The sequence below is a fragment of the Macaca thibetana genome, chromosome 5 (genome assembly GCF_024542745.1).
Source record: "Macaca thibetana thibetana isolate TM-01 chromosome 5, ASM2454274v1, whole genome shotgun sequence".
Lineage (NCBI taxonomy): Eukaryota > Metazoa > Chordata > Mammalia > Primates > Cercopithecidae > Macaca > Macaca thibetana.
In genome coordinates this window covers 126,335,350-126,354,786 of record NC_065582.1, presented here as the reverse complement: position 1 = coordinate 126,354,786, position 19,437 = coordinate 126,335,350, and the positions used below count along the sequence as shown (strand labels likewise).

Below are 19,437 nucleotides of genomic sequence, written 5' to 3'. Positions count from 1 at the left end.
GGGACTACACCTATCCAGGTTCAGATTGACCTGTATCTGAACTTACATAATACCCTCTTAAAACCACTAGCTAATGATGAAAACTAACATTTATTTTTCTATTTTAAAAAAGAATACCTAAAAACCCTATTGTGTAGGGATACAGATTCATTCAGGACCTTAGATCTATAAATAGAATATTCATTCTCCATGGTAGCAAATTTGAATTCTATTTTATCTTTGTGTACCCTAAGGCTATATGTTTTACAGTTTTGGATCTGTATTTTGTTTTCTTTAGTGTCTCCTTAGATCAAAATAATCTATACTTATCTGCCTTCTTCTAGAAATATCCAATTATATACCTCCTGCTATTATGCCTTAGAGTTTACTAAAGCAAAGTCACACTTTTCACAAGTATTTAACCAGGACCTAAATAATTTGAAATTTTTCTGCAATTCTACTCATATCATACTGGTGAGGATTTGAGGCAGAAAACATATTTCAGAAGATACAAAATCAAGACTCTGAATTTGAAGTTTCAAACAGTTCAAAGGGCTTTTATGTTATGCTGGTCCATCAGCAGACATATCCCTGAAGTACATAGGTAATGAAAGTACACATAATTTATTCATACATTATTTATATATTATTTATTATTATATATAATGTATTCATTATGCAATGCAAGTATTAAAAACTAGCTACTAGATTGTACAGAAACATTTCCTGCTATAAACTCCAATTTTGATATTTAGCAGTTTTCAAAACTCCCCATTAGTTTTCTAAGTTTCCAATAAACTATGTTAACTCTAAATTCTGAGTCATTCAGTAGCATACGAAATTGAATTGCTACATACTTATAATATTATCATTTAGAAAATTCTATCTAACAAAAATATTATACGCTAACACACAAAGAAGGCTTATGAAGAAAAACTTGTGTTTTTTCCCTCCAGGCTAATTAATCCTTTTATGAACTTATTTCTGGCAAAAGAAAGGGTCTCTTATGAATGCAGAATTTCAAAAGTAATTGAGAAGATAATATTAGGGTCAAATAGTCTCCTTGGGAAACTTAGTAAGAAGATTTCTGATTTATCTAAGATTTTTCTGTTTCAGGTGAAAATCTCTTTGATAAGTAAATGAACCAATGGATAATCTAAACAGATTCACATTACTTTAAGGCTTATGTCTTTCTCATCAAAGGACTGTAAATATGCTATTTTATGGTTCATTATATGACAAATACAAAATAAATCACCAATATTGCCTAGACAAAAATAGACCGAATAAAGGTAACATAGAAAAAAATGATAGCAATACCTAAAGCAAACAGAGCACTAGTCTACACCCTAGGAGCTAAGCTTTAAGCTTTCCCTAAAGTGAAGGTGTGACCATTAGCTCTTCAGCTAGTGGGAGGCTATGTCCTTATTCTCACTAATTACAGCCCCAACTGAGTATTTTCATATGTGTATTTGATAATCTCAGAATTGAGTTCACATGAATTAAAAAAAAATTAATCACTTCCCCATGGATACTCCTATCATAGTCATCTGTAACTCTTCATGAAATGGCTCAGTCAAGCCATCCTGATAAAAGGAAGCACCATATTTACACATCACTTTAATTAGTAGAGTTCAAAGGGCTGTGTAAACATTATCTAATTAAACTTCACAACAATTCAGTGAAGCAAGAAAAGGTTTACCCATTATCCTCATTCACAGAAGAAAGATTTTGAGGTGCTGAGAGGCTAAATGATTTCTTAGTTTCACAATGATGAGTCAGAGGTAAGGCTGGGAACAAAACCAGAACTCTAACTCAGGTATAAAAGGAACACCATGGAAATGCTTACTCAGGTGGATCACTTCTTCAGCTGGAAATTGTCCTACTACATAAATAAAGATAATAATTAGAATGGAATTTGTATGAATGTATGCTTCTTTCTAGATTAGAAAAAGTTTCTTCAGCATTATTTGCTTTGCAGACAGTAATATAATGGCTAAAATGCATCCTAGCTAAATAGAGCCTACATTAATAGTACAACTACCTCAGTGTCTTCTCCCAGTTATCCTCCTGTTATTTCTAGAAATCCTCAAGAAGTGTTTACAACCCAGTGAGTCAGTGGCAGTGACCACAGAACATTTCCTGTTCTTTTTCTTTCCCCTGGCTTCTTTGGTTCCTATCTGAACTGATATGCCTACGATGCCTGTCATGAGAATAATATTCACGCCAAGGACAATATCTGAATGCCCCCAAAGCTTCTACTCCTTGTGGTACCAGGATGATGCTAGGTTCCTTACAGAGCTCAGGGCCAGTAGGGCCCTGCTCTGTGCCATATTTGATCATCTAGGACTTTGGAATCCTTTTATATTCAGAAATTCATATGATCATTCAAGTAGTTCCATCACCTTCTGCCTTGGACCATATTTCTTCAGAGTCAACGGACCTGCGGGGTCCAAATGTGTGCTTCTCTTTTCTTCCTCCCATCAATCAAACTTTATTCTCTGAGGGCACCTGTAATCCCAGCACTTCAAGAGGCCAAGGTGGGAGGATCGCTAGAGCCCAGTAGTTCAAAACCAGCCTGGGCAACATAGAGAAACCTTGTTGCCACAAAACAATCAAACAAACAAACAAACAAGCAAACAACGCTGGACATGGTGGTGCATGGTTGTGGTCCCAACTACTTGGGAGGCTGAGGTGGGAAGATTGCTTAAGCCAGGGTGGGCGGGAGTGGGGGGTGGGTTGAGGCTATAGTGAGCCATGACGGTACCACCAGCCTGGGCAACAAAGTGATATGCTGTCAAAAAAAAAAAAGAAAAAGAAAGAAAAGAGAGAGAGAGAAAAAGAAAGAAAAGAAAAGAAAACCAAAGAAAAGAAAAGAAAAAAGAAAAAAGAATTTCCTGCAAACAGACACCAGTGCATTTGGGGAATGAGGAGAGCCTGCAGGCCAGTGGGGACAATAGGCACGGGTCTATATTACCAACTGCCACGTTATTCACAGAGTATTAAAGTCGAATGGAATGGGTTTCAAACATTTTAGAACCATTTATTTAAAGGAAAATTGTTTATGAAGCTCAGTATGTAAAAGAATCAAAGCAAGGAGAAACATATTAGTTGAAAAGAGGTGGAGGGGAGCTCTGCTACCAGCCAAATCCCCTTAGGTTCCTCAGAGCTCAACTTGAAAAACCAATTAGTCCAATTTCTTTCTTTTAAAGTTGTACTTCCTGAAAGCCAGATAGTCTAGATAATACAAAGAAATGAGGCCTGATATTTAGAAAGTGAATTACTTTTTTACTATCCCTAGTATTCCCTTCTTAGGCAGTCTTAGATTTTCCCTTCTCCTACAACGTTAAGCATTCTAGCAGCAGCTAAGGCATTCAGTGTTGATTGACTCAGAAAAGTAACAGAGACAGGAAAGAGAAGTGGAGACCTTACTTCTTAGCTTCAAGATTTCTAAAGCCTAGCACTTCAGAAGAACAGACTCAAACAAGAAAATGGAAGGGTTGAGTTAGAAAAGTCAGGAGAGTTGGAGAAGTGGTGAGATCTTAGATGTCAGAGGTTCCCAGGGAGATGTTGCTAGTCAATGCTCCCTGGACTGTGTCTTGGAGAACTGGCAAAATCCCTAGTTTTGGTTTCAGAAATCCAAAAACAAAAATATATTTTTCCTATAGCCTGTGTAGTGGTTGGAAAGGTGGTATGGTCCCAAATAATGAAATAGATGGAAGGATGGCTGAGGCAGATGCCTTAGACACTGTCTTAGCATTTCCTATATACCTAAGGATGACAGGGAAGTAGTAGAGAGATTAAAGCAATTGGGCAAAAAGGGGCACTTCTGCAAGTGCATGTGTAGGCAGTTGGATAAGGACCAATCATTTGATGGGAGTTTAGAAACATAATAGTGAAAACTAAATGCCCCTACCATGTCTTGATACTTATATGAAATCTCTGGAGCAACAGAAGAGTCTGCACAGATAAGTCTGAGTTTCTACTATGTTCAAGTAACTTTCAAAGATTTTAATGAAAAAGTCAATAAAGTTTGAGAGGGATATTTAATGGATGTATACAGATACAATGGTCTGAATAATTGGTTACCAAATTACTGAACTGTTTTAAAAATTAAATCAGATCTACAAATATCAGAATCTAACACATAAATAATTGACTTCAACATATTTAAAGTACTTTGAAAGAAAAATTAAATGGTGCTTTGTTTGTTAAAAGAAAAAAAGTAATGACGTCTCCACTCCACCTAATCTGTAAATTAGGAAAACTTCATTTCTTCTGCACCCATCATACAAAATATTGCCCTTGAAATCTTGCTAGACAAATGTTGATATAGAGAATATTAAGCTTAGCAAATCACATGATATACCAAAGTACTATTTTACAATGTATTTTAATATTATTCATGACAAAAATAGTATCCATGATAAAAATACTAGCCATGGCAATTTTAAGTACTTGCCTAGGTACCTTTGTTCCCTGGCTAAAATCTAAGGCCTAAGTTCAGGTTTCAGGTTTTCCAGCTTCATAACTCAATAACCTTGGACAAGTGCCCATGTAATCCTCTCTCCTTCTCTGTGTAATTGGGATAATAGCAGTCCTTCATAAGACTGGATAGAGAAGTAAATGAATAATATATATAAAGTGCTTAGCACATTGCCTGGCACATCAAAAATATCATAGCCAATCCATATTCAGAGTATGCTACAGTTATTCACACATTATTCAGAGGTCTTGCATGTTTCCACTTGCCCTCTGCCATTTCTGCCATGGCCATGAGAATGTCATATCTGGGCCTGTATGCTGGTCTCTGGATAATTATGGAACAGCTACAATGCATCATACAAACCCATGTTAGAGCAGAGCCCTGGCAGATTTGCAGATACATAAATAAACCAGTTTAATTATAAACAAATGAATGAATCAATCTGAGATTAGCTGAGCTCAGCCCAATGTGTCAATCCCCCACCAAACTATAGACTTGTGGGTTAGAATAATGATGACTATTGTTTTAAGCCACTGAGTTTTGACATGATTTCTTCCACAGCAACAGCATGAAGTAAAAAAAAAAAAAAATTCTATCAGTTATAACTAAAACACTTGAAATACGGGTTATAAATTGATATATATTATATCAATTGTAAGGTGTTACACATGTGCAGTGAATTTGTTTTCCAATAGATCCTAATATCGCCACATGTGATAATATGGAAGGTTTCTTATTACTCCTTCAAATCACTATACATAAGAACTTCTCATTCATAATCCCAAATAAATCAATTTACTTTTTATTTCTAGAAAATTAAATAACATATTAAGGTATAGAAACAAATAAATAACACAGAAATTAGTTAAAAAAAAAGAAATCCATTAATATTAACACTGCTGAAACTCAACCAATAATAAGCACTTGGGAATATTTACCTCAAGTCTTTTTTTTAAGTTTGTACCTAAAAATATTAAAACAATTGAACTATAAATTCATTGCCCTTAAAAATATTAGAATAACAGATATAGATAAAGCATCTCTCAAACTTAATCCCCATTCTTATCTCCTACTAAGCGGATATATATTCTAACACTCTAATTTTTTCTCATTCCTTTATCTATATTATGCACCCATGAAATATATATATGAAATACTGAGATGTTTTTAAAGCATGAGAATGGAATAAGGGAGAAGCACACACTAGATGTAAGTTACTTGGAATAGTCTAGTTCTTGGGTTGGAGGGGTTGAGTACATAGATATTCATAATTACTTCATTATGTTGGTCATATATTCTGTAAGCTTGCTAATTTATAATTTTAGTAGTTTTTTCATAGATTCCATTAGATTTTCTACATAGATGATCATGTCTGAAAACAAAGACAGTTTTACTTCCTCCTCCCTAGTCTGTATACATTGTATTACTTTTCTTTACTTGATGGTACAGAATAGGACTGCCAATACAATGTTAACAGATATGGTGGGAAGGAAAATCTTTGTTTTATTCCTGATCTTAGGGGGAAGCATTTATTCTTTCACCATTAAGTATGATGTTAACTGTACGGTTTTCACAGATGCTCTTTTTTTTTTTTTTTTTTTTTTTTTTTTTTGAGACGGAGTCTCGCTCTGTCAGCCAGGCTAAAGTGCAGTGGTGCTATTTTGGTTCACTGCAAGCTCCACCTCCCAGGTTCACACCATTCTCCTGCCTCAGCTTCCCGAGTAGCTGGGATTACAGGGGCCTGCCATCACACCTGCGTAATTTTTTTTGTATTTTTAGTAGAGACTGGGTTTTACCACACAGATGCTCTCTATCAAGTTGAGAAGTCCCCTTCTATTCCCAGTTTGTTGAGAATTTTTTTTTTTTTAATCAGGAATGGATGATAGATCTTGTCAAATGTGATTTCTGAGATTATTAATGTATTTTTATTTTTGTTTCAGTTTGCTACCTGACTTCAAATTATATTTACAGGGTTACAGTAACCAAAACAACATGGTACTGGTATAAAAACAGACACACAGACCAGTGGAACAGAATAGAGATCCTAGAAATAAGACAGCACACACACACACATAAATATACATATATATGTATACATACACACACATATATAGGATTACATTTGGATTGAAATTTTGAAACTAATAAGGTGTAACTGACATACAAAAAGCTGTCCATATTTAATGTAAACAACTTGGTGAGTTGAGAGATAAGTACACACTCTATTCCTCTATTGGTGAATGTTTTAGCTGCTTTCAATTATTTACTATCACCAACAAGCTTTAATAAACATTTCTGAAAATATAGGCCAGGTTTTTTTAGACATCTAGAAAAATAATGGAATCTCTAGGTCATATGAAGTGCACATTTTCAGATTTCATAACATTGTCAAATTACCTTCTAGAGGGACTATAATAAAGCATAACTTCATCAGCAGTGTATGCAAGTATGTGCTTCCCCAGATCCTTGCCAACATTTGATATCATCAAGCTTTTCATTTTTTGCCAATCTGATGTGTGCAGTGTCTCATTTTAATTTGCAATTGTCTGATTATTAGTGACACTGAGCAATTTTTATATGTGTATTAGCCATTTAAATATCCTTTCCTATAAATTGTTATTTTAAAAGTTAGGTTTTTGTATATTTAACCATATTTTTAAAAACATTTATATATGCTGGATACTAATTCTTTGTTATGTATAATGCAAATATTTTCCCCCAATAAAATGCAAAAATTTTAACTCTAACAGGCACTTATTTGTTCTATAGATTTTAGAAAATTAGATGTATTTATGTCCAGGTTTTCTGCTTATTTTTACTCACATATTTGTGTATGTGTGTGTATCTTTTATAAGAAAATCTTACCTGCTCTAAATTTATGACCAAGTTCTATTAAGTGCTCCAATAATTTTTATTTTTGTTGTTTTTAATTTATGTTCTTTATCTCATCTGAAATAGATTTGTATGTATGGGGTAAGGTAGGAATTTAATTAGATTTTTTTCCTAAATGGGAAGTCAAATTGATTGAAGTATTTAGTTTTTCCCCAGTGTTTAATGACACTACCCTATTTACACAGATTCATACATATGAATGTGTTTCTGTTTTTTTCCATCCTTTCCCATTAATATATTTGTCTTTTCTTATGTCTATGCTTTAATTTTAATTACCCAGTTCTTTATAATATGATTTGAGGCAGAATAAAGTACTACTGTTCAGAATAATTAACATTTGTTGAGTCAGTCAGCGTTCTAAGTGTTTTACATGTATTATCTCTATTTGACCTTAGAACAATATATGATGCAGATGTTATTATCCCCACTTAGGAGATAAGGAAACTGAGGAACAGAGAGGTTGAGTAACTTATAACTTAGGTAGTAAGCTCACACAACTAGAAAGTAGGAAAGCTAAGAAGCAGAAGGAAAAAAAAGTCATCTTATGCTTTTCCTTCCAATTAATCTTTATTCTTATAAATATGTGGATGCTAATAATAATTACAAGTTGCTAGGCATAATTTTGAACTATTTCAAATAAATCGTGACATATGGTCACACTATTTGTAAGATAATGCTTTTGTGGAATAAATCTTTCCACTCCTGTGCAAAATCGTGAGCCTTTGGATGGTATGGAATTTATTGCTTTATTTGGTAATGATAGCATTCTTATGTGAATAAATTCCCCCATGCAAAAACATGGGCTAGATCCCTACTTGCTCAGACTTTTCCCTTTGATTATATATTTGAAAAGTTCTTTCTATATTCTTGTTTCTGTTTAGTTTTATTCCAATGAATTTTATAGTTTTATTACTACTGTGAGTGGAATATTATTTTCTATTACATTTTCTAATTATATATTATTGATATCTGTAGATACTACCTATATTTGTTCTTGTATTCAGCAACCTTCCTGAACTTTCTCATTAGTTCTAATATTTTATCAGTTGATTATCTTGAGTTTTAAGGATAAATTATCATACCGTCAAAGAACACCACCTCGTCTCCTCTTACAAGTCTTTGTCTCCTAACTCATGTCTGTCAACTTGTTGTATTAGCCAGGAACACCAATAATACAATGCTGGAAAATACAAGTAATAGTTGTTATCTCTGTCCCACCTTTATATAAATGGGAATAACTCTAGTGTTTTATAATAGATTATATATATTTTTCTATTTATTTTCAGTTGATACCCTTTATTAGATTTTTTAAAAGCACCAAATATTGATACTTGAAATGAGATTTTTAAAAAAATTGTTTCTTTTTGTTTTTTTTTAAAACACAAATGGGTATACACTTTTACTAACTGCTTTTTTTCTGCATTATAGAAGGTTATAAGAGTAATATTTTAAAAACTTTGAATTCTTGTTTTGTATTCTTTTCATACACTATGGTTTAAATTTGCTAATATATATAATAACACTAGAACAAAGGTTTTTAAATTCTCCTGATGTCCTTGTCTTGTTTTGATATGACTATCTTAGTTTTATAAATTGAATGAAATAATGTTTCTGCTCCTCCTCCTCCTTCACTTCTCATGAATCACATTTCATAAGACACAAATAATTTATTGTTTGAAGAATCAATACAAATAATCTTGAAACTACCTAGTATTTATGTCTTTAACATAAAGTATTCTGCTTACTATTTTAATTCATTCCATAGTGAGTGCCTTAATAGCTTTCGTACTGTTTGGGCCAAATTTGGTAATATTTTCTAGGCTTTAATATTTAACCTAGAGACCAGAGAGCCAAGGTGGCTGACTAGACAGACAGGAAGAGCTTCTTCCACCAAGAGAGACAAGACCATCAAGTAGGCTGGCATACTCCAAACAGATTTTCAGAAAGAAGGCATTGAGAGGGGACACAGGGAGGATTCAGAGCCGGGGGTTTACAGTGCAGAAAACTGGGAACTCTCAATCCAGTTGCCCTAACACCAAGACTCATTCCTGGCCCCAAGTGGCTCCAAGAGAAGGGGTGAATAAAACAGACATAGAGTGGCCCACTCTTGCCACAGACCTTTGGGATCCTAGCTATAGGAGGCCCCACAATCTCCACAGGCAATTGAGTTGCCACAGAGAACTGCCAGGAGAGATGGCAGAGCCAGAACTACGGTCTGTCTAGAGCCCAGAGGGTTTGGCATGGGAATGGCTGCAGTGGAGCATGATCATGAGTGCCCATTCCCCAAGGCTCATCATACTCCTCAAGGTGGTTTTATCTTTCCCTGTTCTCTCTGTAAGATGCTAGCTAGTCTAACTCTATTGGTATCACACCTAATTTTAGGCTCCATTGTCAATTGATTGCTCTACTGTTTCAACAATTCCTTAGGGGATAAATGGCTCCAATGTCTAACAATTGTATTCAAGCTTCTTTGTAGGGCAATCCTTGAGGTCAGTCTTTTTTTCTAACCCAAAGAGGGTTTTTCTTGGCTTTTTCATTCCCTACTTCTCTCTGTTAAATGTTTAGCTTGCTGTGCTCACGGACTGCCAGTCTCCTCCAAATTATCTTATATCAAAATTGTCATTGTTTTTGACAGGGTCCTCAGGCTTGAATGTACCTATGGTTTGTTTCAAATAAAGAAACTTCTCTTAGGAAGAACTATGGAGCTCTCTGTTTTTGCAGACTACCTGTTTTTCAAAGCAAAACTCTTAGACACTTCTGCAGATCTGTGCCTCAGGGGCAGGTGCAGTGGCCCAGTGCTGCTATAATGATAATCCTGTTACTAGTTCATGCTGGGTGTGGGGGGTGGGCATGAATGGTGGTATCCCCTGGTCTTCCCAGCTTCTGTCTTCTGGAACAAAACCTTTACCCTACCAATGTGCTGAGATGAGGATGAATTAGACCCAACATTATTGGCTTGCAACATGTAACGTATAACTTCTACCCTATGAGTGGATGCTGGGTGGGAAAATGGAGCGCTAGATGTAGCTGCTTTGTTTAAATAGGAACTTCTGTAACACAGACTTGGGAGATAAACAGTTCTGGCAGCCTGCTCCTTCTGGAGAGATACCAGACTGGGATCTGAGAGAGAGCCTTGTGTTCTTAGATGCAACTGCCTGGAATAAAGTTTTTGTCACGCTGTGCTGGTAGAGGATAGGTGGAAAGAAGTAGTGGGTCATGGCTCAAATGCCACAGACTTACATTTATCTTACAGAGATTTAGTAGATTTTCTTCAGTAAATGTTTATGCATTTGGTATATGACCATGATGAATTTCTAAAGTTTTAAAATGATTTTAAAATATTTTTCACAAGTTGTTTTTTTTTTTACTGGGGACTGGGTTCACAGACTGGTTACACCACCATTCTGGAAGTATCTCCCTGTCCATAGTTTTCCTGACTTAATAAAAATATTGTTCTGCACTGATATTTATGTTCATATTGTCACCCAACTAATTATTTCATTTTTAATGAATGTTTAAATCAAATTTGCTATAATATATATGATGTTAGATGTTTCATATTTTATAAACAAAATTCTAAAAACTTTATATTGATTCCATAAATTTTATGTGTGTGTATATATATACAGCCATCCCTTGAAACACATCTAATATTTGTTCTAGAACCCCTTACGTATACCAAAATCTTCATATACTCAAGTCCTGCAGTTAGTCCTGAAAAACCCATATATATATATAAACAGCCCTTGTTGATTTCACATCCAAGAATACCATATTTTCAATCTTCATTTGGTTAAAAAAAATCTGTGTATAAATGGACCTGTGCAGTTCAAAACCATGTTGTTTAAGGGTCAACTGTGTGTGTGTGTGTATGTGCCTATCTACCTTTTAGCTAACTATCTCATATTTTCTTTATACATTGATCCATCAGTGAATGTCTGAGTTGATTGCATATTTTGGCTATTGTGAATCATGCTGCAAGGGACACAGGATTTCAGTTATCTCTTCATGATACTGATTTCAATTCCATAGGCTACATACTTAGAAGGGTGATTATTAGTTAATATGGTAGTTCTATTTTTAATTTTTTAAGGAACCTCCATACTGTTTTCCATCATGGCTTAACCAATTTACATTTAAACTAACAGAACAAGGATTTCTTTTTCCACATCCTTGCTAACATTTGTAATCTTTTTTTTTTTTTTCCATCATAGCCAACCTAACAGAAGTGAGGTAATATCTCATTACAGTTTTGATCTGTATTTCCTTAATTAGTATATACCCAGTGGCCATTTGTATGCCTTTTTCAGAGAAATGTCTAGTCAAGTCCTTTGCTCACTAAGAAAATCACATTATGTGTGTGTGTGTGTATGTGAATTTGTTGCTAATGAGTTGTATGAATTACTTATATATTTTGGATATTAACCTCTTATCAGATTATAACCTCTTATATGATTTGAAAAATCTCTCATTCTGAGTGTCTTCTTTGCTGTGAAGAAGCTTTTTAAGTTGATAAAATCCCGTTTGTCTATTTTTATTTTTGTTGCCTGTGCTTTGGAGGTCATATCCCAAAAATTAATGCCCAAACCAAAATCTAGAAGCTTTTTCCCAAACTATATTTATCCATTCAGTTCTGTTAATATTTGCTTTATATTACATGTTTAGGTTCGCTAAAGTTTGATACATACATAGTTATAATTGTTATATCCTCTAATTAATGGAATCCCAATTCTTGATATAATTAACTGAAGTTTTTGACTTAAAGTCTATTTTTTTCTGTTACTAAGATAGTCCATTCTGCTCCCTTTTAGGTACAATTTTCATGAAACATCTTTCCCCATCATTTCATTTTCAGCCTCTGTGTGTCCTTAAAGATAAAGTGAGTCTCCTGCAGACAGAATATAGTTGAACTTATATTTTTTTATTTATTCATCCACTGTATGTTTTTTGATTGGATTAAGTCAATTATATTTAAAGTAATTTTTATAGGTAAGAACTTACTATTACATTCAAGCTGAGAATCAGTCAAGAATGCAATCCCATTTACAATAGCCACTGCATACAAAATACTTAGAAATACATATAAACAAGAGGTGAAAGATCTGTACAAAGAGAATTACAAAATACTGCTGAAAGAAATCAGAGGTGACACAAACAAATGGGAAAACATTCTGCGCTCATGGATTGGAAATATCATTATCATTAAAATGGCCGTACTGCTTAAAACAATCTGCAGATTCATTGCTATTCCTATGAAACTACCAATGTCACCTTTTCACATAATTAGAAAATATATATATATATAATCCATATGGAACCAATAAAGAGCCTGAATAGCCAAAGAAATCCTAAGCAAAAAGAACAAAGCCAGAAACATCACATTATCTGATTTCAAACTATATATTACTCAACTTCAACCTATACAACCATAGTAACCAAAACAGCATGATGCTGGTACAAAAACAGAGACCAATGGAACAGAATAGAGAACCCAGAAATAAAGCTGCACGCATATAACCATTTGATTATCGCAAATAGTTATACGTTTCCCCGCTGACAATCATTCGATTACGACAAATGGTTATAGATGTCCCCATTGACAAAAATAAGCAATGGGGAAAGGACTTCCTGTTCCATAAATGTTGCTGAGATAGCTGGCTAGCTATATGCAGAAGAATGAAACTGGCTACCTTTTACCACATTCAAAATGGATTAAAGATTTAAATGTAAGGTCTCAAACTCTAAGAATCCTAGAAGAAAATCTAGGAAACACCATCCTGAACATTGGCCTTGGGAAGGAATGTATGACTAAGTCCTCAAAAGCAATTGCAACAAAAATAAACATTGAGGCTGGGTGTGGTGGCTCACACCTGTAATCCCAGCCCTTTGGGAGGTACCAAGGCAGACATATCACTTGAGGTCAGGAGTTCAAGACCAGCCTGGCCAACATGGTGAAACCCATCTCTATTAAAAATGCATAACAATAGCTGGGTGTGGTGGCACGTGTCTATAGTCCCAGCTACTCAGGAGGCTGAGAGGAAAGAGATACCATTTATACCAGACAGAATGGCTATTATTAAAAAGTCAAAAGACAACAGATGCTGGTGAGGCTGGGGGGAAAAAGGAACACCTATATACTGTTGGTGGGAATGTAAATTAGTTTAGCCACTGTGGAAAGCAGTTTGGAGATTTCTCAAATAACTTAAAACAGAAACAGAACTACCATTTGACCCAGCAGTTCCATTACTGGGTATTATCCAAAAGGAAACAAATCATTCTAGTAAAAAGACATACACTCATATGTTCATTGCAGCACTCTTCATAGTAGCAGACATGGAATCAACCTAGGTGTCCATAAAGAATGGACTGGATAAAGAAAACATACTACATATACACCATGGAATGGTACACAGCCATAAAAAAAGAATGAAACAATGTCCTTTGCAGCAACACGGATGAAGCTTTAGCCATTATCTTAAGTGAATTAACTCAAGAACAGGAAGCCAAATACCACATCTCCTTATTTATTAATAAAAGGGGGAGTTAAATATTAGATAATCATGAACATAAAGATGGCAACAGTAGACAATGGGGACTACTAGAAGTGGAAGAGAAGGGGGAAATAAGGCCTGAAAAAGTGATTATTGGTACTATGCTCACTATCTGAATGATGGAATCATTTCATACCCCAAACCTCAGCACCATACAATATACCCACGTAAAAATTCTGGACAGGTATCCCCTGAATCTAAAAGTTGAAATTATTTAAAAAATAAACTTACTGTTTAAAAAAAATATATATTCTTACTGTTTTCTAGTTCCTTTCTTCTTTCTCCATTTTTTGCTGTCTTCCTCTGTGACTAATGATATTTGTAGTATTATGCTTTGATTCCTTTAACTTTTCTATATCTACTTACTACATGGTTTTTTCTTTGTGGTTACCATGAAGCTGACATAAAATATCTTACAGTTACAACTGTGTATTTAAGCTGATAACAGCTTAACTTTAGCTGTATACAAAACCTCCACACTTTAACTTCTCCATACCCCACATTTTATGTTATTGATGTCACAATTTACATCTTTTTATACTGTATACTACCCATTAACTAATTCTTTTTTTTTTTTTTTTTTTTTTTGGAGATGGAATCTCACTCTTGTTGCCTAGGCTGGAGTGCAATGGCATGATCTCAGCTCACTGCAACCTCTGCCTCCCTGATTCAAGCGATTCTCCTGCCTCAGCCTCCCGAGTAGCTGGGATTACAGGCGCCTGCCACCATGCCTGGCTAATTTTTTATTCTTAGTAGAGATGGGGTTTCACTATGTTGGCTAGGCTGGTCTCAAACTCCTGACCTCAGGTGATCTATCTGCCTCAGTTTCCCAAAGTGCCAGGATTACAGGCAGAAGCCACTGCATCCAGCCCATTAACTAATTCTTGTAGCTATAATTACTTTTACTTTTTAAATACCTTTCTCTTTTAATCTTCATACTGAAGTTAAAAGTGATTTACACACCACTGTTAGAGTATTAGAGTATTTTGAACTTGACTATATGCTTACCTTTACAATGAGTTTTATACTTGTTTTTATGTTCTTAGTATACTTTCATTTCAACTTGAAGAACTCAATTTATCATTTCTTTTAAGGCATGTCTACTGGTGATAAACTCACTCCGCTTTTTTTATTTTTTTTTGGAGGTGGGGGAATTTTTTCTTTCTTTTATTGTTTAAGGACAGTTGTGCTGATATATTATATTTAGTTGATAGTTTTGTTTGTTTTTATTGAGCACTTTGAATATACCATGACACTCTCTTAGCCTGCAAGGTTTGCTAAGAAATCCAGTGCTGAGAAATCTTATGGGGGTTCTCTTGTTTAAGATGATTCACGTTTCTTTTGTGGTTTTCAAGATTTTCTTTTTTGCATTTGACATTTGAAAATTATATTTTAATGTGTTTTGGTATAGACCTCTTTTGGTTCAATCTATTTGGAGATTTTTAGGGCTTCATGAAACTGCATGCCCATTTCCCTCTGCAGATTTGAAAATTTTTCACCCAATATTTCTCTTTATGTTTAATTTATTTGGGGTTCCTTAGGATTCATGGATCTTGATATTCATTTCCCTCTGCAGATTTTAGAAGTTGTCTGTTAATATTTCTTTAAATGAGCTTTCTGCCCAAATTTTGTTTTCTGTTCCTTCTAGACCTCCCCAAATGCATTTATTGGTTTTCTGTATGGCAGTCCTGGTGCCTGGATCTGAAGGCATGGACCTCATCCTGAGTCCATGAACCCTGTCTTGGTACTGGGGTCCACTGAGGAAGTCTTGGCACCTGGGTTCACAAGGCAGATCTGGTGCCTATGACTAGGGGGACAGGCCTAGAGTCTGGACATACAGAGGTAAGCAAGGGGCTTGGGTCTATGGGAGCCAGCATGGTGGTGAGGTAGACCTGGGACTTGAGTCTACATGGGCAGGCCTAGGTCCTGGTCTTCTGGTACTGGCCTCGAGCCTAGGGCCATGGGGTAGCTTGGAGCCTAGGTCGACATGAGCTAGCATGGTTCTGGGGTGGGCATGAAACCTATGTCAGCATTAGCAAGTCTGAGTTATGGTCCTCTGGTGCTTGCCCGCAGCCTGGGGCCATGGTGGTGGCCTGAAGCCTGACGCTTGTGGGAGGTGGCCTAGCTTTGGGGTTCACTGGGGTGAGGTTGGTGCTGGGATTTGCAGCAAAGTTGGGGGCTCACTTCACTCTCCTTCTTCCATAGAGAGGGAGGTTTGGGGAAGATGTGATGTGGGTAATGTAAAAATTTCCTTCCTACCCTCTCTAATTTGTCTTTTCTTATTTGTATGTTCCACCGATGTGCTATAACATCTTACCCACATTCCTCAGCTCTTATGAAGATATTTTCTTGCATGGATGTTTGTTCAAATTCATATTTCTGTGAGGAAGCAAGTACTAGAAACTCCTATCTTGCAATCTTGTAGATGTCACCCCAAATATAATTATTAATGTTATTTTACAAGTCAGCACTCAGATGAACATATATATTTTGGTGGGGGAGTGGCTCACTTTTGCATCTTCTCTTCTACTACTGCTTACTAGAATCATTCTAAAGGAAATCAGACTTCTGTTTCCTTCTATAGCTGGAAATTTCTTCATTGCACCATTCTACTGAGTGACAGTTTAGCTGGGCATAAAATTCTAAATTATTTTTTTTTTCCTCAAACTTTTGAAGCTATTACTCTATCATCTTCTAACATCTAAAGCCATCATTAAGTTTTAGGTTTCACTTAGATCTTAGTTTATTTGTAGATATTCTCCTTACCCCTTATAAATTCTAGGATTGTTAATGTTCTGAAATTTTAATATATGTATCTAAAAATAATTATTTAATATTTCTCAGAAATAGTTAAATTTTTTCACTTCAGGACTCACATCTTTTAGCTTTGTGAAGTTATCAGTGCTTTCCCTTAAAATGTTATGTCTATATTCATCTTAATAATCTCTAGTATCACCTTCTGAAACTCTTATGTCAGAATTTCTTACGTTCCATATCACAAGCCATGTTTTCCAGATACTTATTTCTCTGTGCTGAATTCTGGAATGAGTTCAGTTTATTACTCCAGAAGATTTATTTTTCTGTTGTGTTCATATTGCTATTTAGTGTTACTTTAAAGTTTTATTTTTTAACTTTAATTATATTTTTCATTTTAAACATTTCTAATTCATTCATTTTCATAATTATCAATTTTATATAACCCCATATTCTTGTTTTATAAACTGTTATTTTTCTCTCATTGCTGTAATCCCTTTTTTAAATTTTCATAATGGCATTAAAATACTTAAAATCCATTTTGTTTGCACTTGTATGCCTATTTTCCTCACCCTCAGGTTTTCTGTTTGTCAAGTTTGTTGTTTGTCCACGTCTTTGTTAAGTGCCTATGTTGTTATGACCCCTGAGATATCTCATCCTACGGGATCCTGGTCTCTTGCAGTAAGTTTGCAGTGGCCTTAGCCAAGGCTCCAATAATGGTCTGGTACAGAAGAGGCCTTGCAGTCATGGCTGTCAATCTTCAAATATTCATTTCTAGACTTGTCCTTGCTTAGCTTTAGACTCCCATAACTGTACAAAATTTGCTGCAGGAGCCCCAAGCTATATGGCAGAAGGTGCTGCTATTCCAAGTAGCCAAGAGTAGAAAAAGAGGTGGCATCTTTCCCAGCACTCAGCACCCAGCTCCATACAAGTTGTGCACACATGGCTCTGAGCTATATGCCCAACTTGTGTGGGCATAAAGAATAGTTTTTCCAAGCATTCACCTGGGTCCCATCACCCACCTTGCCTGTGGACTAGCTTCACAGCTTCAGGGTGTTCTGAACTCATTTGTCCCCCACTGCTTTTTATTAAGATGACATCCTTATTCTAGTCTATAGAGACCTCTCTTTCTTGCTTTCTAGAACAACTATGTGTATTAATTTTAAAAATAGTTTACTCTTATGTCTGAGTATGGAACAGATGGAATGGAATATGTGCCAGTATGTGCTCAATCACTATTATTGACAAGGAAACCATAAAAATAATTTCTTTACATATAATGTCCTATATTATATATTACATTATATAATATATGCAGTATGGATGACATGCAATATATATTACAATATGTGCAGATATATTATTTTCCCATATACAGAATCATATCCAATGGAATGATAGGTTTTAAAGTTAATAGACTTTAAAAGGAGAATAATTGCCTTTCAATAAATCCAACATTGGCAGTTCTCTCTCCAGCATTTGATCAAATCACAGTTTCTCTGGTTGATACCAGAGGTTGCTGGCTCAGGTTTAGAGGCCATACTGAATGAAAAGTAGATCATATCTTTCAACTCTAGACTCACACACAATGCAGCATGAAACTTGAATTCTCAGAGACATGCAGGAACTAAGACAGTCTGAAGGATGAACATATTTATATTTCCCATCTCGTGTTCAATCCTGAACATAACCTAATTAAGTGGAATGTCAGGTAACATACCCTGCATTATTTAAATTACTATTTCTGGCTCTTTTTTTCTATTTTGCTATTGCTTTAAAACTTTAGGTTAAGTATAATTACTATGCAACTTGTCTTACCATGTTTTAGACATATTAAAATCTCTGCTCCATTTCAAAGTAACTATTTGAGCATTTACTATGGGATAGCCACAGGCAATGGTTTCAACATTATGGAAGATAGCTTGGACAATGGTAAATAAACAGCTTAAGAATTTAAGCACTTCCCTGAAATGTCTCACCTATACTCAGGAATGTGCTTTCTCACCTAACACTTTTCAAATCATTACTAATCAACCCACATTAAAGCCAAGCAACACAAAATCAACAACAAAACCTACAGCAAATTTTAAACAGCAAGAGAACTGGACTAGAAGCTAGAAATTCTTAGTTCTAGTGCTAGGAACACAGCAACTAGGAGTATGATCCAAGATTAGTTATGTGACTCTGGGGATTATATATAACATTAGAGTTATGGACACCTAACCCATGAGAACACTTCAAATATGAGTATTTCATAGAATATTCACTAACCCTTCACAATATATAATATACTTATCCATTTGTCTGTTCATCTGTCTAACAAGCACTTATTGCTAGTTTATTATGCAAAGCTTTGTTTGCTACTGGAAATTCAGAAATTGAGAAAATTATATGGTCTGTTTTAGAAGTTCATTGTCGCAAAAGAGAGTCAGATAGTTATAACAGAATATGGCATTATGATATAGAAATGCCCAAGGTGTGGAAGAAATCAAGCACAATGGGGTTTAGGGAGGGGGATACCTAGCCTGGCTTGTGGCAGTGAGGGCATGTTTTTCAGGCATGTTTGTGGAAGTGAGGGCATGAGCTGATTCTTGAGAGCTATAAGTACATCAGATGAATGAGGTGAAAAAACCACTCTGAACAGAAAAATCTTACTACACAAAAAAGCAGGGATTTCCAATAAACTTGGAAAGGTTTAGGAAGCTAAAAAGAGTTTGAGATAATTAGAATATAGAATATAAGTTGAAGACAATGGTTGGTGATGATGCTGGAGTA

At 35.2% G+C, this 19,437-nt stretch overlaps 1 protein-coding gene across 5 annotated transcripts in view; it reads right to left on the bottom strand.

Annotated features, from left to right (window-relative positions):
• MTHFD2L (methylenetetrahydrofolate dehydrogenase (NADP+ dependent) 2 like) overlaps nt 1–19,437 on the bottom strand; it is a 147,430-nt gene that overhangs the window by 35,896 nt on the left and 92,097 nt on the right. The window lies entirely within an intron of this gene.